Raw genomic sequence first — 25,734 nt, forward strand, 5'->3', positions numbered from 1 at the left:
CCCAGAGCAAGGTGCCATCCTAGAGAAGGGTGCCATCCCATAGGAGGGTGTCCCTAGCAGGGTGTCCCCATCAGGGTGCCCCAGAGGTGGGTGTCCCCAAGCAGGGTGTCCCCAGCAGGGTGTCCCCAATGAGGGTGTCCCAATGAGAGTGTCCCAATGAGGGTGTCCCCAGTAGAGTACCACAGTGTCCCAAGCAGGGTGTCCCCAGCAGGGTGTCCCCATCAGGGTGTCCCCATCAAGATGCCCCAGTGTCCCCATCAGGGTGTCCCCATCAAGATGCCCCAGTGTCCCCATCAGGGTGTCCCCATCAGGGTGCCCCAGTGTCCCCAGCAGGGTGTCCCCGGCAGGGTGTCCCCATCAGAGTGTCCCCATGAGGGTGCCCCAGTGTCCCCATCAGGCTGTCCCCAGCAGGGTGCCCCAGTGTCCCCATCAGGGTGTCCCCAGCAGGGTGTCCCCAGCAGGGTGTCCCCAGCAGGGTGTCCCCAGCAGGGTGCCCCAGTGTCCCCATCAGGGTGTCCCCATCAGGGTGCCCCAGTGTCCCCACCAGGGTGTCCCCAGCAGGGTGTCCCCATCAGAGTGTCCCCATCAGGGTGTCCCCATCAGGGTGCCCCAGTGTCCCCAGCAGGGTGTCCCCAGCAGGGTGTCCCCATCAGGCTGTCCCCATCAGGGTGCCCCAGTGTCCCCATCAGGCTGTCCCCATCAAGGTGCCCCAGTGTCCCCAAGCACAGTGTCCCCATCAGGATGTCCCCATCAGAGTGTCCCCATCACGGTGTCCCCATCAGGGTGCCCCAGTATCCCCAGCAGGGTGTCCCCAGTGTCCCCATCAGGGTGCCCCAGTGTCCCCATCAGGATGTCCCAGTGTCCCCATGAGGGTGCCCCAGTGTCCCCAGTGTCCCCACGGTGCCAGCCGCCCCAGCTCGGCAGCGGGACTCTAACCGAGACACACCGGGGATGTCAAAGCTTGGCTGCACATCTCAGCCAATCACTCCCAAATAAATTAACCATGGCACTGCCTAATAGGATCCACCTGCTTTCCTGCCAGCCCCTACCTGAACCCCCCTTTGATTAAATGTCAAAAGCCTGCCTCGTGCCTGCAGATTGCACTGAAGGCGGATAACAGAAAGGTTCCTCCTGTGACTCCATAAAACTGAAATAAATTCCACTGGCATCTTGTAAATTTTTATTTTCTACAATGACTGCAGGCCCCATCTGCGACCCAGCTGTTATTAGAAGGGAAAGCGTTGGCCCTTCTGCATTACAAAACAGCATAGAACAGTAATTGCCAGTGGAAGAGATTAAGTGTAGACACTAAAAATGTTTACTCGCAATGAATATGCATAACGATGGGTAGGAAACAGCCCTGGAAGATTAAAAAGAGAGAAGGGTTTGTTTACAAGGCTGGGAAAAAAAAAAGAGGGGAATGTCAGTTGGCCCCAAGCCTGAAATAGGAACGAAAAACCTTTGGGCAAGGCATTAGGGAGAAAAACAGATGGTTTGTGAACCTTTTATTAGATAGAAAAATCATTAATCAAGCCCAGGCTGGAAATGGCAGGGTTTTGGGTAGTTCAGAGCCGAGTTTATTTTTTCTTAAAGCGACAGCGCGGCGCTCCCGGCAGCCCTGGGAGCACATCCCGCTCCAGCTCCGCGCTCCCACCGAGGAAATCCCTCAGTAGGGTTTCACATTTCAGCACCTGTTTCGCCCCGCTCGGAAAAAACACCAGAAAGGAGCGGGAGGAGGAGGAGGAGGAGGAGGGAGGGGGGCGAGCGCAGCCTGGGCTCTTTTTTCACGCTTGTTCCGACTCGCGGCTGGGAGGGGGCAGAAATTTGGGGAATACAAAAAGCGTTCACAGCCTCCAGCAGCTCCTGCTCCCCCGATTTGGGGGCTAAAACACTACAGAAAATGCATTAAATCCTAAAAATAACATGGAGGTGCTGGAACCCTCCCAGTGCCCTCACTGCATCCTTGGGATGGTGCCATGGATGAAATCCCAGATCTGGGGGGTGTTAGACATTTTATAAGGGACAGGAGGGAAATGAAAAATGATTTCAATTGTCCAGATTTGAACAGCTCGGAGTGGGAGCGGTGTCAGAGGCCGAGCTTTCACCTCCTGACGGTGTTTGTGGCGTTAGAAATGGGGGCTAAAGCCCCAGATTTACCTGCAGTTTGTATTTACAGCACCGAGATCTCCTCCGCTTGGGCTGGGAGCGGTTGAGAAACGCAAACATGCAAAGCTGGAAACATCTCTGAAAACATGGAAGTCAATAAGACAACATTAGGAAGGAGCCACAACATTTTTACCAGCAAAGTCAGAGCCCGAAATCGAGCCAAAAATGCTTTCTTTGGGGAATAAAAGGGAACAGCTTCTTCCTCCGATGGCTTTTGTAGCACAGAGGAGCTGCCCACACATTTCCTAATAGCTGGGAGATGAACTTCCTAAAACATATGAGCTCCATCAGAGGCGAGGGAGGGAGGGAAAAGGGAGAGGGGGGAAGTACAAACTGATCTTTGTAAGAAAGAGTAGCTGGGATTGCAAGGCTTGCATATGTTACAGCACATCATTAATAACAGTGATCAAAAGCACGGGAACATCTCGGCAGCTGCAGCGAATTATTGGAGAAATTGGAATTTTCAAATGAGCTCACACTTCGGGGGAAAAGGGGGAAAAAAACCCCCAAGGGCACCGGGGTCAGGTCACTCTGCAGAGCCCCAGTGGGGCTGGAGGAAGAAGAAATTAGGAAAAAAGGGGTGAAAACCCCAGATGTGCTTAGAGAACATGGAGGGGTGTGCATGGAGCGGGGTGGGAATGGATGGGAGCCCTGCAGCTCCCTCATCTCTCAGGGATAACAATTCCCAATTTTGGGTTTCTGTAGAGCCCCAATGGGGCTGGAGAAGAACAAATTAGGAAAAAAAGGGGTGAAAACCCCAGATGTGCTCAGAGCACTGGGATGGAGCAGGGTGGGAATGGATGGGAGCCCTGCAGCTCCCTCATCTCTCCGGGATAACAATTCCCAATTTTGGGTTTGGGAGTGGCAGGGATGCGGCGCTCGGGGCTTGTTTGACAAAGGCCGGGCCGGGCCAGGCTCAGCCCTCGGGCCGGAGAAATTCCATTTAGGAGGAGATAAACCTTCCTGGGAAGGGGGGAAAAAACAAACCCCAAGGGCACTGGGGTCAGGTCACTCTGCAGAGCCCCAGTGGGGCTGGAGAAGAACAAATTAGGAAAAAAGGGGTGAGAACCCCAGATGTGCTCTGAGCACTGGGATGGAGCGGGGTGGGAATGGATGGGAGCCCTGCAGCTCCCTCATCTCTCCAGGATAACAATTCCCAGTTTTGGGTTTTTGTAGAGCCTCAATGGGTCTGGAGGAAGAACAAATTAGGAAAAAAAGGGGTGAAAACCCCAGATGTGCTCAGAGCACTGGGATGGAGCGGGGTAGGAATGGATGGGAGCCCTGCAGCTCCCTCATCTCTCCAGGATAACAATTCCCAATTTTGGGTTTGGGAGTGGCAGGGATGCGGCGCTCAGCACTCGGGGCTTGTTTGACAAAGGCCGGACCGGGCCAGGCTCGGCCCTGGGGCGGTAAAATTCCATTTAGGACGAGATAAACCTTCCCGGGAAGGCTGGGAGCATCCTGTCCCCACCTGTGGCAGGGCAGAAATCGCTGCCCATATCCAAGCTCCAGGCCCCGATGGAATTAATTGGCTGTGGAGAGAGCAGCGCTCAGCGGGAGCTGAAGGTGACGCGAGGAAAAGTCTTTAAAGATCGAGGTTTGATCTGGAAATAAAAGGCTCGGCGAGCCCCCTCCTTCTTTTCCGAGGCATGTTTTTGTCATTCCGAGCAGCTCCGCCGGCTCGGGTTGCACATCTGCGTGCCGCGTGTGATGCTGCGGCAGTAAAAGTCCAGGTGTTCGGGCTTTTTAAAGGAGCCGTCTCCAAAAGCAGCAGCTCCGCCCTCGGCGAGGCGAGGGTTAAACGGCAGAGAAGGGCCGCTCGTGACTTCCGTGCTCTCCCATCTGCTGGGAACCCTGCAACCCATTTGGAAATGAATTTTTCAGTCGGAATTTTTCAGACAGCTTGAGCCGCGCTCGCACATGTCTCCAGCGACGGGCTGATTGCAAAGGCATTAAGTATGTATGGCCATCCTGGCCGCCGTGAGCTCTTGCCGCACTTTATTCCGTAATTATCATCACATTAGGTTGGTAAATAATGTTGACACATGCTTCCCGAACAGCTGGAGAGTGTCCGTGTGACACCCGGAAAGGCAGGACGGCTCCGCTCCCTCACCGGCCGCGCAGGGAAACTTCTCCTGCTCGCAAAAGGCCTCCGAGCGAGCTCCGATCCGCCACATTTGCAGATTGCTCTGATTAAATCTGATTTGTCCGAGGCGGGAACCGCGCCGCTATCCCGGGCCGGCCATGGCGGGGCTGAATTTGCTGAATTTCCCTGTCACATTGTCACAATTGTGACAAATTCCAGCGCTGCCGGAAGGGGTGTCCTGCTCTGCCCGAACACCGGGATCACTCCCGGCAGCGATCTGCGGCTCCAGAGCAAGGCTTTGTCCTGAAATTCTGGTGAATTCATTCCTAGAATGAAAATTTGCAGTGGGTGGAGAAGGTGAAGTGAACAATTCCTGCCATGGGGCCCTGGAGCTGCTTTGTCTCAGAAATTTGGGTGGATTCATTTCTAGAATGAAAATTTGCAGTGAGTGGAAAAAGCAAAATGAACAATTCCTGCCACGGGGCCCTGGAGCTGCTTTGTCTCAGAAATTTGGGTGAATTCATTTCTAGAATGAAGGTTTGCAGTGAATGGAAAAGGTGAAGTGAACAATTCCTGCCACGGGGCTCTGGAGCTGCTGCTCCTTGGCTTTGTTTCCGAAATTTGGGTGACTTCATTTCTAGAAAAGGTGAAATGAGCAATTCCTGCCATGGGGCCCTGGAGCTGCTGCTCCTTGGCTTTGTTTCCAAAATTTGGGTGAATTCATTTCTAGAATGAATATTTGCAGTGAGTGGAAAAGGTGAAGTGAACAATTCCTGCCACAGGGCTCTGGAGCTGCTGCTCCTTGGCTTTGTCTCAGAAATTTGGGTGGATTCATTTCTAGAAAAGGTGAAGTGAACAATTCCTGTCACGGGGCTCTGGAGCTGCTGCTCCTTGGTTTGTTTCCAAAATTTGGGTGAATTCATTTCTAGAATGACAATTTGCAGTGAGTGGAAAAGGTGAAATGAGCAATTCCTGCCATGGGGCTCTGGAGCTGCTGCTCCTTGGCTTTGTCTCAGAAATTTGGGTGAATTCATTTCTAGAATGAAAATTTGCAGTCGGTGGAAAAGGTGAAGTGACCAATTCCTGCCACATTCCTTTGGAGCTGCTCCCCAAAGTGGGAATTTGCTGCCCCTTCCCACATCCCTGGGGATTGCAGCACAGGCCTCAGGAAATTCCATTGCTGAGACTTTGATTCATTCCAGGAGGAAGAAAAGGGAAAAGGAGAAGATGCTTGGAGTTGTATTTTTCTAAGTTCTATTTTTAGGCAGAAATTGCCCTTTTGGTCCAACAGCTGGCTCCTTTGGAGCAGGCACTGGATTAAAGGACAAACCTGGGTATTTAACTGACAAGGCAAAAAATGTTAATCCTGCTTGTGGCATAGGGAGGGAGGGAAAAACCCCCTCCTTCCGTTTGCTCTTAAATCCAGGGAAGGGGAAGATTGCAAGGCCCATAATCTTATTTACATTCGGAGCATGACTCCAGCTCCCAGAACATTGCAGACATCTGTCAGACAAACAGACACGACTCTGCACAGATATTTCAAATGCTCTTCCCTTAAAAGCTAGGAAGCTGGTCGGGGATTTTGGCAGGATAGCTGGGATCTGACATGTCTTTTTTTCCCATTTGTTCTTTTTTTTTTCCCCCCCTGAAACAGATGATTTCTTTGGCTTCCTCCAGCAAGCCTAAGAAATGGAAGTATTTGTTATGAAAATTGAAGTGCTAACTCAAGGCCTGAGCTAATTTGTTGGGAATTTTCCCTTGGAAAGCTTCAGGTGTATTTTAAGAAATGAAAACAACCTGACTTGGGTCACTCGTGTGGCAGAACACAAACCCACTGTAGATGTTCCTGTTTCATCCGAGAAATGCAGAATTTCAGGGATAAAACCCCAGTGAGGGCAATCAGCATTCCCTAAAGATAATCAGCATTTCCCAAAGATAATCAGCATTTGGAGGAGCTCAGTTCCCAGCCTGTTTTCAGCTGCTCCACACAATATTGCTGCATAATTTGGAGTGTCTCCTCTGCCGGTTTTTTGGATGCTGCGAGACTTAGCAACAGGGAAAGGTGCTAAAGAGAGACAAAACTTGTGTGGGTGGCTGGAGATTAGCCATTTGGAATTCTCTCCTTTGCTTTGTGCCACAAGCTGTTTGCCTGTTCCCGTTCCCTCTGGCTGATCCCCCCCGGGACACAGTCCTGCAGTTATTAAGGTTAAAAAGAGCTTGAGGAGCATCAGTCATCTTCATGTGCCACATCCCTGGGCTTTCTGAACGGTTCCAGGCCTAGAAACCCCTCCCGTGGTGGAGTTTCCTTCAATTCCAGCTCTGTCCACTCCTCCTTCTGCACCCAAATCCCCACGGCTCGAAGCTCTCAAATCCCTTCTCTCCATGCTGAGCACCATGGAATATTCCCTTCATTCCCAAAGGCAAATATGGATGGAAATCACTGATTCACATCTTGAATATTGAAATTCCCATTCGATATTGAAATTCCCATTCAGTACTGAAATTCCCATTCAGTACTAAAATTCCAGCCTAAACCTCCTGTGTCCACTCCTCCTTCTGCACCCAAATCCCCACGGCTCTCAAATCCCCTCTCTCCATCCTGAGCACCATGGAATATTCCCTTCATTCCCAAAGGCAAATATGGATGGAAATCACTGATTCACATCTCGAATATTGAAATTCCCATTCGATATTGAAATTCCCATTCAATATTGAAATTCCAGCCTAAACCTCCTGTGTCCATTCCCCCTTCAGCACCCAAATCCCCACGACTCTCAAATCCCTTCTCTCCATCCTGAGCACCATGGAATATTCCCTTCATTCCCAAAGGCAAATATGGATGGAAATCACTGATTCACACATTGAATATTGAAATTCCCATTGAATATTGAAATCCCCATTCAATATTGAAATTCCCATTCAATATTGAGATTCCCATTCAATACTGAAATTCCAGCCTAAACCTCCTCCGTTCATTCCCCCTTCAGCACCCAAATCCCCACGGCTCTCAAATCCCCTCTCTCCATCCTGAGCACCCTGAAATATTCCCTTCATTCCCAAAGGCAAACATGGATGGAAATCATTGATTCACACATTGAATATTGAAATTCCCATTCGATATTGAAATTCCCATTGAATATTGAAATTCCAGCTTACCTCCAATTAGCCAGCTTCCCAATATTTGACCAGAAAAGCATTTGAATGCAATTACAAACACATTGGAATTCTGGGCATAATTAGCTCCCTATTAAAGTATTTATGGAGGCCTTTTTCCATCCCAAACAGCCAAAGCCGGAGCATTTTATTCCTTACTGTTACAATAATTAACTATGCAAGGAGAACAGCATATTAATAGAGCATAATTTGTTTACATTGAAAAGAAAATTGTGCTAGATTAGCATAGCAAAAGACTATTTCCATATCCAGGCAGGAATGTGCAGGCCTAATAGCAATTTCCAGTGTCGTTAAGGAATATTATTAATAAAGTAATCCAGTGTAATTCCCTTTGCCCCTGCCATATTTCACAATGTCCTTAATTACGGCTAATTCCGCCGGGACTCATTTGGGGGTTATTAAGCCGGAGACACGGGAATCTTAAATAAAACCTTTGGTAATGAGGAGGCTGCAGAGTTCCTGGGAATGGGGAATCCGAGGAGAGCGCGGGGATGGAGGGAAGGGACAATCCTGGGCAAACGAGGATTGCTGGGAAACTTGTTCTGGGCATGGCAGGCCCGAAAATAAACGGAATTGCAGAGAGGCTTCTTTGGATGAAGGATGGACGGACCCATCCATCCGTCCATCCATCCATCATCCATCCATCCATCCATCCATCCATCCATCCATCATCCATCCATCATCCATCCATCCATCATCCATCCATCATCCATCCATCCTTCATCCATCCATCATCCATCATCCATCCATCCATCCATCCATCATCCATCCATCCATCCATCATCCATCCATCCATCCATCCATCCATCCATCCATCATCCATCCATCCATCCATCCATCCATCCATCCATCCATCATCCATCCATCCATCCATCCATCATCCATCCATCCATCATCCATCCATCCATCCATCCATCCATCCATCCATCCATCATCCATCCATCCATCCATCCATCATCCATCCATCCATCCATCCATCCATCCATCCATCATCCATCCATCCATCCATCCATCCATCATCCATCATCCATCCATCCATCATCCATCATCCATCCATCCATCATCCATCCATCCATCCATCCATCCATCATCCATCCATCCATCCATCCATCATCCATCCATCCATCCATCATCCATCCATCCATCCATCCATCCATCATCCATCATCCATCCATCCATCATCCATCATCCATCCATCCATCATCCATCCATCCATCCATCCATCCATCATCCATCCATCCATCCATCCATCATCCATCCATCCATCCATCATCCATCCATCCATCCATCCATCCATCCATCCATCATCCATCCATCCATCCATCCATCCATCCATCATCCATCCATCCATCCATCCATCCATCCATCATCCATCCATCATCCATCCATCCATCCATCCATCCATCATCCATCCATCCATCATCCATCCATCCATCATCCATCATCCATCCATCATCCATCATCCATCCATCCATCCATCCATCCATCCATCCATCCATCCATCCATCCATCCTTCATCCATCCATCCATCCATCCATCCATCATCCATCATCCATCCATCCATCATCCATCCATCCATCCATCCATCCATCATCCATCCATCCATCCATCCATCATCCATCCATCCATCCATCATCCATCCATCCATCCATCCATCCATCATCCATCATCCATCCATCCATCATCCATCATCCATCCATCCATCATCCATCCATCCATCCATCCATCCATCATCCATCCATCCATCCATCCATCATCCATCCATCCATCCATCATCCATCCATCCATCCATCCATCCATCCATCCATCATCCATCCATCCATCCATCCATCCATCCATCATCCATCCATCCATCCATCCATCCATCCATCATCCATCCATCATCCATCCATCCATCCATCCATCCATCATCCATCCATCCATCATCCATCCATCCATCATCCATCATCCATCCATCATCCATCCATCCATCCATCCATCATCCATCCATCCATCCATCCATCCATCCATCCATCCATCCATCCATCCATCCATCCTTCATCCATCCATCATCCATCCATCCATCATCCATCCCTCCATCCATCCATCATCCATCATCCATCCATCCATCCATCATCCATCCATCCATCCATCCATCATCCATCATCCATCCATCATCCATCATCCATCCATCATCCATCCCTCCATCCATCCATCATCCATCATCCATCCATCCATCCATCATCCATCCATCCATCATCCATCCATCCATCCATCCATCCATCCATCCATCATCCATCATCCATCCATCATCCATCCCTCCATCCGTCCATCCATCCATCCATCCATCCATCCATGAAAAACCCACATTTGGGTGCACGGGGACACCAGGAATTGCTTAGGTCAGAGGGGACCTCAAGTTCTCCAAGCTCCATCAGCCAGGCATGGGTTAACTCATAACTGATAATGGAAACCACCAATCAGCTGGTTTTAAAATTTGAAAAGTTCAATAATAATTAAATGGTTATAAAAATAGGAATATAATTCGAGTAATAATAATTTTGATAATTTGAATTAGGACAATATGAGACGATAAAGAGTTATGGATGTCTGGGTACCTTTTTCTGGGCAGCAGCCTGCAAAATTTTATTCCCAAAACCAGGCAGAAGTATCAATCCCAGCCTGGAGATTTTTAATTCCTAAAACCAGAATTTTTATTCCTAAAACCAAAATTATCAATCCCAGCCTGGAGATTTTTTATTCCCCAAATCAGGCAGAATTATCAATCCCAGCCTGGAGAATTTTTATTCCTGAAACCAGAATTATCAATCCCAGCCTGGAAAATTTTTATTCCCCAAGCCAGGCAGAATTCTCAACCCACAAAAAAATTGAGGCTGGAATCACTCATCCCAAATGCCCCCGAGCAGCAGCAATAAAGGCTCTGTTTTCTTGCAGGATGTTTTTGTCATCTTTTGATCCCGTGCCAGCAAAGCACAGAATTCTGGGAGAGCAAACCTCCCAAACTGATCCCTGCTCTTCACAGCAAGTGAATTCCAGAAAAATCCACGCTCCCAAAAAGGACAGGGCAGGAAGTTCAGCTTTATTTATGCAGGTAAATAAAATTCCAACAGCAGCAGCGCAGGAATTCCCTTCTTGCAGGAATTTAGGATAAAAGGAGAGCTGTAAAATCGAGCTAAAATTGAAAATATGATGTAAAATTCGTGTTGAGAGAGTCCATTGTGTTACAGGGGTTTTATGGGGGGATCTGCCCCATCATTTGAAAAGAACGATTTCCATCCTGGCCAGAAACAGGGAACTGTGCCGTGAAAAATGGGGAATTCTGCCAGAATCCCCCGGGGGGTGACAGCCGCTGCTGGCACAGCCTTTAATCCTGGAGAAACCCCATTCCCAGTGCCTGGGAATCACAGGAGCGCCCATTCCCTGCAGCTGCCCCCCAGACTCCCCAGGATTTTGGGACTGCGCCCCAAAACGCGCCGAGGTCCTGGCACAGCCGCTCCCCTCGGGGGGAAGGAGGAGGAGGAGGAGCAGCCCCAGGGAGCAGGAAGCCGTAAATGGGAGCGGAGGAGCCCAAACGCGAGCTGCAATCGCTCAGCCCCGTGCTGGATGCCCCCTCTGCAGGCCCTGATTCACCAATTATCGCTCCTCGGGCTCCTCTAATTACGGGGCTCCCCAAATTCAATTAGCAGCCCCAGCGACGGCGGCGTCAGTAACCGAGACCCAATTAACGATGTGCTCACTCCAGCAGGGCTAAATCAAACGGGGACGAGGTCCCAGGGACAGCTGCTGCCACCAAAGTGCATTGGGGACAGCTGGGAATAGGGGCGGGAACCAGGGCAGGCCTGGCTCATCCCAAATATTTGGTGTTTTCACCTCGTTCTGTCAACAAACTTTGGAAAGTCAGGAAGGTCGTTGGCACAAATATTTCTGTTTGTACATTCCTTATCCTCTCTGGAAATACACGGAGGCTGTAGATGAACAAACCCCATGGGATAGGATGGGATTCCAAAAGAAAACCAGGATAGAATGCTTGAAAATAGGAGTTATACATTTTTCTTTTTTTCCAGAGGGCAGAATTTAATCAAATCAAATCAAATCAAATCCCAAATTCCTGGATACTACCACACAGCAAGGACTTGGGAGCACGAAATGTTTGCAGGACAAACCTGAGCGGGGAATTAGGCTGAGCTTTGCCAGGACAAACCCGAGCGGGGAATTAGTGACTTGGGAAAAAGAACTCAAGGATGTCTGAGGGCAGCCAGGGGGGCTGTGGCAGAATTTCCTTTGTGTTTCCATCAAAACCATTCCAGATGGTGCTGCAGAGGAATTCTCACCCGGACCAGGTGCGGGATAGTCTGGAATTGTTTTGTGGGATAGAGGGAGAAACTCGGTGCAGGGAAAAACAGCGACTCCAAATGAAGGATTTTTGGGTAAAAAGTGAAATCATGAAGGTGCTGCCTGGCTGGAAAAAGGGATTACAGCTTATTTACACTGGAAATAGGAGGAATTAGTGCAGTTCACTCCCTGTGCCAGGCCAGGAGTGAGGGACGAGGGGAAATAGAGACAAGAGGGATTTATTATTAAATTAAAATCACTTAATTACTGCAAATGTTAAATATGCACTTTTCTGGCATTTCGGGGATGTTTTTCCCTCAAATTGCAATGGATTGTCCACTTGGAATTCCCCCTCCTGCAGCAGCGGGTAAATGTCAGCCCTAAATTAAACTTAACCGGGATCTGCTCCACCTCAGCAAAAAAAGATTTAATTAGAAGCAATAAAGCGCCTTTTATTGGAGTTTTCCAAAGGCGGGGAACCTGAAACCTCGGGAGCTGTTCACGGCCCGGGGTCAGAGGGGAGCCCCTGCCTGAGGAGCAGCCCCGGATGCAGCCCAGGGGGGGACATTTCCCCTGCTGCTCCTGCTGGGGCACATGGGGCCAAACCCCCAGAGCCAGCGCCGGCCCTGTCGGGAGCTGCACTGGGACCGGCAGCTCGGCATTCCCAAAGCCTGCAGGGAAGGGCTGGGAAAGGGGAGCGTCCTCATCCAGCATCCCATGGCTCCAGGGCTCCGTGACGCTGGTTCCCGTTGCCAATCCCATTGCCTGGGAATCCTGTGCCCACATGAGGCAAAGGCTGCAAACCCATCCCATCCATCCCATCCCATCCCATCCCATCCCATCCCATCCCATGGATCCCATCCCATGGATCCCATCCCATCCCATCCCATCCCATCCCATCCCATCCCATCCCATCCCATCCCATGGATCCCATCCATCCCATGCCATCCCATCCCATCCCATCCCATGGATCCCATCCCATCCCATCCCATCCCATGGATCCCATCCCATCCCATCCCAATCTCATTCCCAATCTCATTCCCATCCCATCCATCCCATCCCATCCCAATCTCATTCCCATCCCATCCCATGGATCCCATCCCATCCCATCCCATCCCATGGATCCCATCCCATCCCATCCCATCCCATCCCAATCTCATTCCCAATCTCATTCCCATCCCATCCATCCCATCCCATCCCATCCCATGGATCCCATCCCATCCCATCCCATCCATCCCATGCCCCCATGACCCCGTAACTCTCATTCCCATTCCCAATCCCATTTCCCAAGCCCTGTGCCCCAGCAGTGATTCCAGAGCCTTTTCCAGAGTGCTCCAAACTCATTTCACAGCCCCAATCCCTGAAACCGCGGCCAAGGCCCGGCAGTGCCGGATTGTGGGAATTGGCTGTGGTTGGATTGGGAACCTCCCGGCACACAGAGATCAGTGGGAATTAACGCCCTGATCAATCCCATTGGGAATGGGATTTTCAGGGAGTTCTTCCCTTCATCCTCTTGTTCTCTGCTCCCTTAGGAGGAGGCACAAAAGCTCCTAAATTAGGACAAGGAGATATTGAAATCCACTGTGGATTATGGGGACATCCGGGGGGAATCTCCTCCAGCAGATCCCAAATTCCTCCCTCGCAGCTCCCCTGCTCCCACTTCACTGGCCTCATCCCTCTGGCATTCCCGATTATTTCAGCCAAATCCAATTAATTTGATGTGGTTGAGTCCGAATTTTTTATATTTTCAAATGAATTCCCATATCCCTGTAGAAATCCATAAACTCACAACATTTCCCAGGGGCTGGGAGTCCAGGAGGGCCACGAGTCTGGATCGTCCCAAATCCCACCCAGGGATTGGAATAAATGGGAAAAGGGGATCAGTTTGAACCCCCTTTCCATCAGGAATTCCATCATCCCAAATCCCATTCAGGAATTGGAATAAATGGGAAAATGGGATCAGTTTGAACCCCCTTTCCATCAGGAATTCCATCATCCCAAATCCCATTCAGGAATTGGAATAAAGGGGAAAAGGGGATCAGTTTGAACCCCCTTTCCATCAGGAATTCCATCATCCCAAATCCCATTCACGGATTGGAATAAATGGGAAAATGGGATCAGTTTGAACCCCCTTTCCATGGGAATTCCATCAGCAGTTCTTGCAGGAAGTGTTGGGATTACCACTGGGATTTCCACTGGGATTTCCATGTTCCCCTTGGCAGAAGCAGCACCTGGGATTCACGGGATTCATGGAATTCACTCCCCACTTCCCATCCAAGCTAAAAAGTCACAGCAAAGTGGGAATTGTCTGCCTTGTCCTACACGAAAAATCCATAAATAATTCATGGCCATTTATTATTCCGTGAGTAATTCCGAGGCAGCCCCGAGGAATTTCCCTCCCAGCCACTACACGTGTCAGGCTGGGAGCCCAGGGATGAATATTTTAAGGACAAAATCTTCTTTTTCCCATTTTTCACTAGCCCAAAGGGCTGATTTGCACTTTGGGAGGCACCGCCACACTTGCTCCCAGCTGGAAAAACCAACCCCAATATGTTTAAAACCCCACAGGAAATGGGAATTCCCTAAATGTTCCCATTTTTAGCTGCTCTGCTTTGGTTTTCAAGATTCCCTTTTTGATCTTTTCTATCTCCTGAGCTGCCAGCCCAGATTACCAATCCCAGGATAGAATTGGGATTGGGACCCCAGAGCTGTCTCCAAGCTCCCTGATGAGGAATTCAGGAGGAATTTCCCTATGGAAAGGATTCCTTGGGGGTGTCCCAGGCACAGGTTGGGCTCTGTGACCCCAGAGCTGCCTCCAAGCTCCCTGATGAGGAATTCAGGAGGAATTTCCCTATGGAAAGGATTCCTTGGGGGTGTCCCAGGCACAGGTTGGGCTCTGTGACCCCAGAGCTGCCTCCAAGCTCCCTGATGAGGAATTCAGGAGGAATTTCCCTATGGAAAGGATTCCTTGGGGGTGTCCCAGGCACAGGTTGGGCTCTGTGACCCCAGAGGTGTCTCCAAGCTCCTGATGAGGAATTCAGGAGGAATTTCCCCATGGAAAGGATTCCTTGGAGGTGTCCCAGGCTCTGGGACCCCAGAGGTGCCTCCAAGCTCCTGAGGGGGATTCCAGGAGGAATTTCCCCATGGAAAGGATTCCTTGGAGGTGTCCCAGGCACAGGTTGGGCTCTGTGACCCCAGAGCTGTCTCCAAGCTCCCTGATGAGGAATTCAGGAGGAATTTCCCCATGGAAAGGATTCCTTGGAGGTGTCCCAGGCTCTGTGACCCCAGAGCTGTCTCCAGGTTCCCTGATGAGGAATTTCAGGAGGAATTTCCCCATGGGAGGTGTCCCAGGCTCTGTGACCCCAGAGGTGTCTCCAAGCTCCTGATGAGGATTTCAGGAGGAATTTCCCCATGGAAAGGATTCCTTGGAGGCGTCCCAGGCTCTGTAACCCCAGAGGTGTCTCCAAGCCCACCGATGCCACGAGGATGAGGAGGAGGAGGAGGAAGGCTGGGGCACACCTGGAGCGCCCCAAAGCCCTTCCCAGGTAATCCCCCAGCCCCTCTTTGTGTGCCTCAGTTGTTGCTGTGCATCTCGAGGCATTTCCAGCAGGAAATTGCATTTGCATCTTGTGTGGCACAAGCATGTTGTGAATATCATAAAAACACATATGGTCACAGAGGCTGGGAGAGAAGGCGATAAAAGTGACATTTAGGGAACAGCTTTGGGAAAGGCAAAACATGTGCAGGGAGCTGCTTTCCTGCAGCTCCTCCCTCAGAAAGATTCTGGGCTCTCACTCGACAAGATTTTACAGCAAACTTCTTAATTTCAGGACAAACTTCTTAATTTTCTGCACAAATCCTTGTTTCCCGATCTTCCTTAAATTTGTTGGTGCAAACTGCCTCGCTTTCGTTCTACAAACTTCGTTTTTTCCTCCTAAAATTCTTCCTAATTCTTTTTGTACAATGTATTAAAAGCTTGAGACATTTGAGCTTGAACCTCCTGGGATGCCCTGGAAGAAACTTGTGGGACAGATTCCATGGCAGGTGAACATTGAATTTTGAATGGCTTGGAACAATCTCTTGGGATTTCATCACTTGGGCTTCGATCAGGAGGCTCCTGGGTTGGATGGGAATATCCCTGGGATATTCCCTGGGAATTCCTTGGGGATTTTCCTGCCTGAGTTGGGTTTGTAGTGGAATTCTGGAGAGCAGAAGTCTGTGGACATGGTGAAACAGGAACTTTCAGCAAGGAAAAAGAAATAACTTGATGGGTCAGAGGTTCTGGATGGAAAAGCAGGAAGCCATTGCCACAAATGAAACTCACACAGAACAATTCCCAATTTCTCTGTGAGGATCATCCCAGAGGATGGTTCAGCTTTTCCAGCCCTCCTGGTCCATGGGCCGGATCCCTGCGAGTCCCAGCAGGGAATGGATTCCAATTTTCCAGAGCTGTAAACTGCAACCCTTTCATGCGTGCCAGCAGATCCGATGGGAGCGTGCTCTGCCATAAATCCTCCCAAAATGTTCCTTTTGCTCACAAATGCTGCGGCTGATTCATGCTCCAAAGGCGGATCTGCAGCTCCTGCCAAGTCACCATGGCTCCCTTCTGCTTGCGAGGAGGAGGAGGAGGACGAGGAGGAGGAGGAGGAGGAGGAGGAGGAAGAGGAAGCCTCGCAGGCAGCTCCAGTTCTGCCTTTCCACGCAGCTGTGGGCTGAGCTGCCCAGGGCTGTCCCAGGGCTGCCTGCATCTCCTTGTGCTCCTGGCCCTGTTTGCATCTCCAGGAGGGATTCCTGCCACTCCTGGCCCTGTTTGCACCTCCAGGAGGGATTCCTGCCGCTCCTGGCCCTGTTTGCACCTCCAGGAGGGATTCCTGCCACTCCTGGCCCTGTTTGCACCTCCAGGAGGGATTCCTGCCCCTCCCGGCCCTGTTTGCACCTCCAGGAGGGATTCCTGCCGCTCCTGGCCCTGTTTGCATCTCCAGGAGGGATTCCTGCCACTCCTGGCCCTGTTTGCATCTCCAGGAGGGATTCCTGCTCCTCCCGGCCCTGTTTGCATCTCCAGGAGGGATTCCTGCCGCTCCTGGCCCTGTTTGCATCTCCAGGAGGGATTCCTGCCCCTCCCGGCCCTGTTTGCACCTCCAGGAGGGATTCCTGCCACTCCTGGCCCTGTTTGCACCTCCAGGAGGGATTCCTGCCCCTCCCGGCCCTGTTTGCACCTCCAGGAGGGATTCCTGCTCCTCCCAGCCCTGTTTGCACATCCAGGAGGGATTCCTTGTGCTCCTGGCCCTGTTTGCATCTCCAGGAGGGATTCCTTGTGCTCCTGGCCCTGTTTGCACCTCCAGGAGGGATTCCTGCCGCTCCTGGCCCTGTTTGCACATCCAGGAGGGATTCCTGCCACTCCTGGCCCTGTTTGCACCTCCAGGAGGGATTCCTGCTCCTCCCGGCCCTGTTTGCATCTCCAGGAGGGATTCCTGCTCCTCCCGGCCCTGTTTGCACCTCCAGGAGGGATTCCTGCCACTCCTGGCCCTGTTTGCACATCCAGGAGGGATTCCTGCCACTCCTGGCCCTGTTTGCACCTCCAGGAGGGATTCCTTGTGCTCCTGGCCCTGTTTGCATCTCCAGGAGGGATTCCTTGTGCTCCTGGCCCTGTTTGCATCTCCAGGAGGGATTCCTGCTCCTCCCGGCCCTGTTTGCACCTCCAGGAGGGATTCCTGCCGCTCCTGGCCCTGTTTGCACCTCCAGGAGGGATTCCTGCCACTCCTGGCCCTGTTTGCACCTCCAGGAGGGATTCCTGCTCCTCCCAGCCCTGTTTGCACATCCAGGAGGGATTCCTGCCACTCCTGGCCCTGTTTGCACCTCCAGGAGGGATTCCTTGTGCTCCTGGCCCTGTTTGCATCTCCAGGAGGGATTCCTGCTCCTCCCGGCCCTGTTTGCACCTCCAGGAGGGATTCCTTGTGCTCCCGGCCCTGTTTGCACCTCCAGGAGGGATTCCTTGTGCTCCTGGCCCTGTTGGCACCTCCAGGAGGGATTCCTTGTGCTCCTGGCCCTGTTGGCATCTCCAGGAGGGATTCCTTGTGCTCCTGGCCCTGTTTGCACATCCAGGAGGGATTCCTGCTCCTCCCGGCCCTGTTTGCACCTCCAGGAGGGATTCCTGCTCCTCCTGGCCCTGTTTGCACATCCAGGAGGGATTCCTGCCACTCCTGGCCCTGTTTGCATCTCCAGGAGGGATTCCTGCCACTCCTGGCCCTGTTTGCACCTCCAGGAGGGATTCCTGCCGCTCCTGGCCCTGTTTGCACATCCAGGAGGGATTCCTGCCCCTCCTGGCCCTGTTTGCACCTCCAGGAGGGATTCCTGCCGCTCCTGGCCCTGTTTGCACATCCAGGAGGGATTCCTGACGCTCCCGGCCCTGTTTGCATCTCCAGGAGGGATTCCTGCCGCTCCTGGCCCTGTTGGCATCTCCAGGAGGGATTCCTGCTCCTCCCAGCCCTGTTGGCATCTCCAGGAGGGATTCCTGCTCCTCCCAGCCCTGTTGGCATCTCCAGGAGGGATTCCTGCTCCTCCCAGCCCTGTTGGCATCTCCAGGAGGGATTCCTGCCGCTCCCCAGCGCGGGGAAGGACACGCAGAGCCCTCCCAGCGCTGCAGGGAGGGGCCTGGCAGGCACTCCAAGGTCCCTGCTGCAGGAAACTCCGATCCTTGGTTTAAATAAACCTTCATGGCAATCAAATGGGTATGAAAACAGCAATGCAGTCCGAGTAACAACAATTTGGACAATTTGAATTAGGACAATAGAGACAAGGTCCAGGTGCCTCTGTCTGGGCAGAAAAAGGACACACATTAACAAAGGAGGAGCCCTTAAAAGCAACAGCCTGTTGCATATTCATATACCTCATACATGATGCATAAATTCTATTTAAATTCAAAATTCTGTTTGGTCATCGTCAACTTCTTCCTTTTAATCCTAACAGGAAGAAGTTCGTTTGTTTCTTCTGATAATGGGCAATAAATTCTTTTTCTCTGAAAGACTCAGGTGTCCTGGGGCTGCTATCTTTATAAAAAGTACCCTACATAGCATCGTTTCTATTTGAACATTTTTTAGAACCTAAAACCAAATTTAAGAGAATGAATCCAGCGTCACTTCCTAACACAACACACCTCATATTAAATTGAATATTTGCCACAAGGCAATCACCAAAGCCGTGCATTTCTCACAACCACCGGCACAAGGTGAATCCCGGCGTTGTTCCCACCGCGAGGAGACACTCGGGAAAGAGGGGGGAGCCCGCAGGCTTTGGGAATTCACAGCCTGGCAAAGTTGTGACTTGCAGGAACACGAGGGAACGGGGGGAAGCTGCTGCTTTTCCCGGCAGGGAAATTCTTCCCCCTAGTTTCCAGTCGGGGAATAGTTGAGCTGCCGCGGGAAAGGACTCAAGGAGAGGAGAGCAGGGAGGCTGGAGGAAGGCACAGATGTCCCCGGAGCTCCGTGCATCGCCCCGGGATTCACCCCCCAGCTGCTCAAGGGAAACAATTGCTGCTTCTCCAGAAAGAGAAAAAACTCGGCAAGAAGCCTCTCCCTGCTCCGGTGGCCCCAGCCCCGCGGGGGCACCAGGAAATGGGAGAAGCTCCACTGCAAGGAGAAGCTCCACTGGATGGAGATGCTCCACTGCAAGGAGATGTTCTACTGGAAGGAGAAGCTGCACTGGGATGAGATGCTCCACTGGCAGGAGAAGCTCCACTGCAAGGAGAAGCTTCAATGGAAGGAGAAGCTCCAATGGAAGGAGAAGCTCCACTGGAAGGAGAAGCTCCACTGGCAGGAGAAGCTCCACTGGAAGGAGAAGCTCCACTGGCAGGAGAAGCTCCACTGGCAGGAGAAGCTCCAATGGAAGAAGCTCCACTGGAAAGAGAAGCTCCACTGGAAGGAGATGCTGCACTGGCAGGAGAAGCTCCACTGGAAGGAGAAGCTCCACTGGCAGGAGAAGCTCCAATGAAAGGAGATGCTCCACTGCAAGGAGAAGCTCCTGGAAGGAGAAGCTCCACTGGGATGAGATGTTCTACTGGAAGGAGAAGCTCCACTGGCAGGAGAAGCTCCACTGGAAGGAGATGCTCCACTGGAAGGAGAAGCTCCAATGGAAGGAGAAGCTCCACTGGATGGAGAAGCTCCACTGCAAGGAGATGCTCCTGAAAGGAGAAGCTCCCTTGGGATGAGATGCTCCACTGGCAGGAGAAGCTCCACTGGAAAGAGACACCATCAGCAATCCACACACCCTGGCTGTGCTGCAGACCAGGAGCTGCCTTGGGTTCCTGGTCCTCTTCCCACCAAAGCAGGAACCACATGGAATGTGCTCCAACAAACCCTTGGAGGACAGTGAATCCAGAGCTCCTGGATCTGTGTCCCACAGGGATTTTGGGCTGGGAGCTCCTGGATCTGTGTCCCATGAGGATTTTGGGCTGGGAGCTCCTGGATCTGTGTCCCACAGGGATTTTGGGCTGGGAGCTCCTGGATCTGTGTCCCATGAGGATTTTGGGCTGGGAGCTCCTGGATCTGTGTCCCACAGGGATTTTGGGCTGGGAGCTCCTGGATCTGTGTCCCACAGGGATTTTGGGCTGGGAGCTCCTGGATCTGTGTCCCACAGGGATTTTGGGCTGGGAGCTCCTGGATCTGTGTCCCATGAGGATTTTGGGCTGGGAGCTCCTGGATCTGTGTCCCACAGGGATTTTGGGCTGGGAGCTCCTGGATCTGTGTCCCACAGGGATTTTGGGCTGGGAGCTCCTGGATCTGTGTCCCACAGGGATTTTGGGCTGGGAGCTCCTGGATCTGTGTCCCATGAGGATTTTGGGCTGGGAGCTCCTGGATCTGTGTCCCACAGGGATTTTGGGCTGGGAGCTCCTGGATCTGTGTCCCATGAGGATTTTGGGCCGGGAGCTCCTGGATCTGTGTCCCATGAGGATTTTGGGCTGGGAGCTCCTGGATCTGTGTCCCACAGGGATTTTGGGCCGGGAGCTCCTGGATCTGTGTCCCACAGGGATTTTGGGCTGGGAGCTCCTGGATCTGTGTCCCACAGGGATTTTGGGCTGGGAGCTCCTGGATCTGTGTCCCACAGGGATTTTGGGCTGGGAGCTCCTGGATCTGTGTCCCACGGGGATTTTGGGCTGGGAGCTCCTGGATCTGTGTCCCATGAGGATTTTGGGCTGGGAGCTCCTGGATCTGTGTCCCATGAGGATTTTGGGCTGGGAGCTCCTGGGTCTGTGTCCCACAGGGATTTTGGGCTGGGAGCTCCTGGATCTGTGTCCCACAGGGATTTTGGGCTGGGAGCTCCTGGGTCTGTGTCCCACGAGGATTTTGGGCTGGGAGCTCCTGGATCTGTGTCCCACAGGGATTTTGGGCTGGGAGCTCCTGGATCTGTGTCCCACAGGGATTTTGGGCTGGGAGCTCCTGGGTCTGTGTCCCACGAGGATTTTGGGCTGGGAGCTCCTGGATCTGTGTCCCACAGGGATTTTGGGCTGGGAGCTCCTGGATCTGTGTCCCACAGGGATTTTGGGCTGGGAGCTCCTGGATCTGTGTCCCATGAGGATTTTGGGCTGGGAGCTCCTGGATCTGTGTCCCACAGGGATTTTGGGCTGGGAGCTCCTGGATCTGTGTCCCACAGGGATTTTGGGCTGGGAGCTCCTGGATCTGTGTCCCACAGGGATTTTGGGCTGGGAGCTCCTGGATCTGTGTCCCATGAGGATTTTGGGCTGGGAGCTCCTGGATCTGTGTCCCACGAGGATTTTGGGCTGGGAGCTCCTGGATCTGTGTCCCACAGGGATTTTGGGCTGGGAGCTCCTGGATCTGTGTCCCACAGGGATTTTGGGCTGGGAGCTCCTGGATCTGTGTCCCACGAGGATTTTGGGCTGGGAGCTCCTGGATCTGTGTCCCATGGGGATTTTGGGCTGGGAGCTCCTGGATCTGTGTCCCACGAGGATTTTGGGCTGGGAGCTCCTGGATCTGTGTCCCATGGGGATTTTGGGCTGGGAGCTCCAGGCAGGATCCAGGGGTCTCCTCCAAGCCCATCCCACATCCATTTTAAACCCAGGCCTTCTGTGCTCTCCCTTTTCCAGCTCTGTGGCTCCAAACAAAGATGTTCCTGGCTTAGTGGGATTAAAAACCAAATTTCAGCCCAAAAAACCCTGGCAAGCCCAGGCCTGATTGCAGGAGAGCCACAAATGGACAGGGAGGGAAGCAGATGTGGATGGGCATGGAAGGACAGGATGACCACAGGCAGGAGGATGGAGATCTGGGACTCAGGAGCAAAAATCTCTCAGTTGCTGTTCCAGGATTGCAAATTGGAATTAGAGAAAGAGGAATGGGATGGAAATGAGGGAAAAAAGAGAGAAATGGTGCTTTGGTTTGTGCTGGGAGAACAAATCCAGGCTGCATTCCCAGGGACAAGGTGGGGCAAGATGGTCCTTCCTGGGGCTCTTTTCCAGCTGAAATCACTTTGGGTTTTTGGGATCCTGATCCAAAAAACAGATCCTGTGTTCAGGCACTTCCTGTGATCCTTGGGGAAGATTCCAATGTTTTCTTTGTGAATTCCTGGTGTGTTCTGTTTGTTTTGCTCTTTCCCCTTGCAAGATTGTTTTTCCCTGGCGTCTCAGGAACTTCTCCTGGCCATCTGCAGCATTCCCTGGGAATTTGGGATTTTGCAGCCCAGTGCCAGCCAGATTTGCTGTCTGTGCCCGGCCAGGACAGACAGACAGCAAATCTGTCTGTCCGTGGCAGCCCCAAAGCGCCCACAAAGCTCTTTCACGGCTCATAATGGAGCCATTGAGAGCCCCGGAGTTATTTGGAGTTATTTGGGGCTGAGTCACGCCTTGGCAGCGGCCAGCCCTGCACAGATTTCCTTTTTTTCCTTTTTTTAAGTGCACTTTTCTTTTCCAGCTCCAGAGACAAGGGACCTTTATCAGCTTCCGCTTCAGAAAAGCTGCACCCGGCCCAGAGGAAACTTCCAGAACTTCTTCCTCTGGGGACTGGGAGCTTCCAGTGGCTGCACTCTCATCCCAGCTGGAACTTTGTCTGCAAAGCCTGGAATTCTTTGGATGGCAGTGCCTGCAGGACTGAGGGATCCCTTCCAACCTCTCCGTGGGCAGGTGTGTGAAATCCTCCCGTTGCTTTTACCTTTTTGTTAAAATACCCGACTTTCCTTAGGGGATTGTGTGCGGTGCAGAGCAAACCGCACATTCCTCGAGCCCGCCGTGCCCACGGGCGGCTCCTGGTTCAGAGGGGCAAAGGCTCCATCCCGAGGCTCCATCCCGAGGCACCGGGGCCGGGCCGCTCCCTCCGGCCCAGATCCGGCCCCTGGTGGCCGCAGCCCCTCCCGCAGGTGACGCCCGCGGCTCGGCGGGAGCTGCCGGGCCATTGTTGGCGGCAGCGCCGACGGCATCAGGCACAGATGGGAGACACGGAGCTGTCAGAAAGGAGCCGCCATTGGAAAATGTTATAATTGGGATGGTAAACAAGTTCACAAGGAGCCTATTGAGGCAAGGCATTGCCATGGCAACCGCCCAGAAAAGTCTGGGAACGAGGAAGGGGCAGCGCGGGCGAGGGGGATGAAGGCTCTGGGATGCGCTCCAAGGCTGCCCGGCCATGGGATCCCGCGCATGGGGCTGGGAAGGGCCTGGGGGCGCTGCAGGGCCTTCCCCACCTCCCGCCCCACTCAGCAGCTGCCGGCCTTAATGGGACAATGCTCCCGCTCCGAGATGGATGCTGCAATTCTCCCGACGCCAGTGAAGCCATAAAAGTGCTTTATAGGCCAAAAGAAATGTTAAGGACCCGGGGCCACCCAGAACAAATCTTCTTTAAGTGGCAGGGCTGCGGCCCAGGGCAAGGAGTGCACTCCCAAGGCTTGCACGGCTTATTTGGGAAGAGAACTTTTCCCAAAATCCCCCTGATCATAGGCTGAAAGTGACCAAAAATGCCATTTTTGATGCCACTTCTGTTCCCCAAAATCCCCCTGATCATAGACTGCAAGTGCCCAAAATGCCATTTTTTAATGAACTTTTCCCCAAATCCCCTCATCCATAGACTCCAAGTACCCAAAAATGCCATTTTTTATGAACTTTTCCCCAAATCCCCTCATCCATAGACTCCAAGTACCCAAAAATGCCATTTTTTTATGAACTTTTCCCCAAAATCCCCCTGATCATAGACTGCAAGTGCCCAAAAATGCCATTTTTGTATGAACTCTCCCCAAAATCCCCCTGATCATTGACTGCAAGTGCCCAAAAATGCCATTTTTGGTGCCATTTTTGTCTGAACTCTTCCCAAAATCTCCTCATCCATAAACTGCAAGTGCCCAAAATGCCATTTTTGGTGCCATTTTTGGTGCCATTTTTGTATGAACGCTTCCCCAGATCCCCTCATCCACAGCCTGCAATTCCCCAAAAATGCCATTTTTGGTGCCTTTTTGGAACCCAGCGTTCCTCCCTCGTTCCAGAGGAATCCAGGAGCCGTGGCAAGGCAGAGTGGGCTCCCAGCTCCCATCTCTCAGAGCCATCAATAACAGCAGCATTCCCATTCCCATCCCATTATTGCTAATCACCGCTTATGGATGAAGCCACCACGTCCTGTGCAAAAAGCAGAACCTGGGCTGATTATTGGAGGCTCCAATCAAGAGATGGATGGCCAAAGCCAGCCTAATTAGCAGAGTCTATTGGAGAGGAAGCTGAGCGTGCTGCTCCGGCGCTGCCAAACGGAATTAGAGCCCAATTATTGATCAATGAAGAGCGGCTGGCGCTGGAGCCCGGCCTGGAGCCGAGGAAATGCAGCTGGCACCGGGGCTGCCCGCGAGGCACCGGCGGGTGACAGCGCGGCCTGCGCGTGCTGGGCTGCACCCGCGGCTGCTCCTCATGGGGACGGGGACACGGGGACACTGGGGACAGATCCTGATCCTGCCCTGGGCCCTCAGACTGGGGCTGTCCCCACACCAGGGACACCAGGGACACCAGGGACACCAGGGACAGATCCTGATCCTGCCCTGGGCGCTCTGTGTGGGGCTGTCCCCACACCAGGGACACTGGGGACACCAGGGACAGCTCCTGATCCTGCCCTGGGTGCTCTGTGTGGGGCTGTCCCCACACCAGGTACACCAGGGACACCAGGGACAGCTCCTGATCCTGCCCTGGGTGCTCTGTGTGGGGCTGTCCCCACATGGGACACCAGGGACACCAGGGACACCAGGGACAGCTCCTGATCCTGCCCTGGGCGCTCTGTGTGGGGCTGTCCCCACACCAGGGACACCGGGGACACCAGGGACACCAGGGACAGCTCCTGCCCTGTGCCCTCTGAGTGTCCCCACACCAGGGACACCAGGGACACCAGGGACAGATCCTGCCCTGCTCTTGCTCCTCTCCTGCTCCTCTCCTGCTCCTCTCCTGCTCCTTCCCTGCTCCTTCCCTGCTCCTCTCCTGCTCCTTCCCTGCTCCTTCCCTGCTCCTTCCCTGCTCCTCTCCTGCTCCTCTCCTGCTCCTTCCCTGCTCCTTCCCTGCTCCTGCTCCTTCCCTGCTCCTCTCCTGCTCCTTCCCTGCTCCTCTCCTGCTCCTCTCCTGCTCCTGCTCTTTCCCTGCTCCTTCCCTGCTCCTTCCTTACTACTGCCCTGCTCCCCTGGGTTTCCACGTAGCAGGGACTTCACCATCACCATGAAAGTGGGAATTTGAAATCCCTCATTTCCCTGGTCTCTCACACCACAGGCTCCATGAACAGCATCAGCAGGGTTGGGTTTCCTTCCAGAAATCTTCACTTGGGGCAGAATGTGTTCAGTGCTTTGCCAAAAACATTTGAGTTTTGTAGGAGTTTGGGGCACAGGGAGGTCAGGGATGGCAGAGGAGATTTCCTGCAGTGAAAAGGGAAAGTTTAGATGGGACATTGGGAATTAATGCCTGGTGGCACCGGGTGGCACAGCTGTGCCTGTCCCTTGGAGGGACCAAGGCCGGGTTGGACACT

General features: G+C 52.4%; 1 protein-coding gene across 14 annotated transcripts in view; it reads left to right on the forward strand.

The window, feature by feature from the left end:
• The first annotated feature begins 10,404 nt into the window (after positions 1-10,404).
• LOC139585749 (uncharacterized) overlaps positions 10,405-25,734 on the forward strand; it is a 59,112-nt gene continuing 43,782 nt past the window's right edge. For 13 of the 14 annotated variants that reach the window (XR_011677281.1, XR_011677282.1, XR_011677280.1 and 10 more), the window contains exons 1-2: positions 10,405-10,517; positions 22,675-22,883. The gene's annotated coding sequence lies outside the window, so the exon portion shown is untranslated. Of the gene's footprint in view, positions 10,518-21,729; positions 22,884-25,734 lie in introns of those variants that run through there. The other variant, XM_071418672.1, reaches the window with a different exon arrangement.

Source organism: Agelaius tricolor, unplaced genomic scaffold, assembly GCF_023055355.1.
Source record: "Agelaius tricolor isolate 1412-34295 unplaced genomic scaffold, bAgeTri1.0.p SCAF_89, whole genome shotgun sequence".
In the NCBI taxonomy this organism is placed as follows: Eukaryota; Metazoa; Chordata; class Aves; order Passeriformes; family Icteridae; genus Agelaius; species Agelaius tricolor.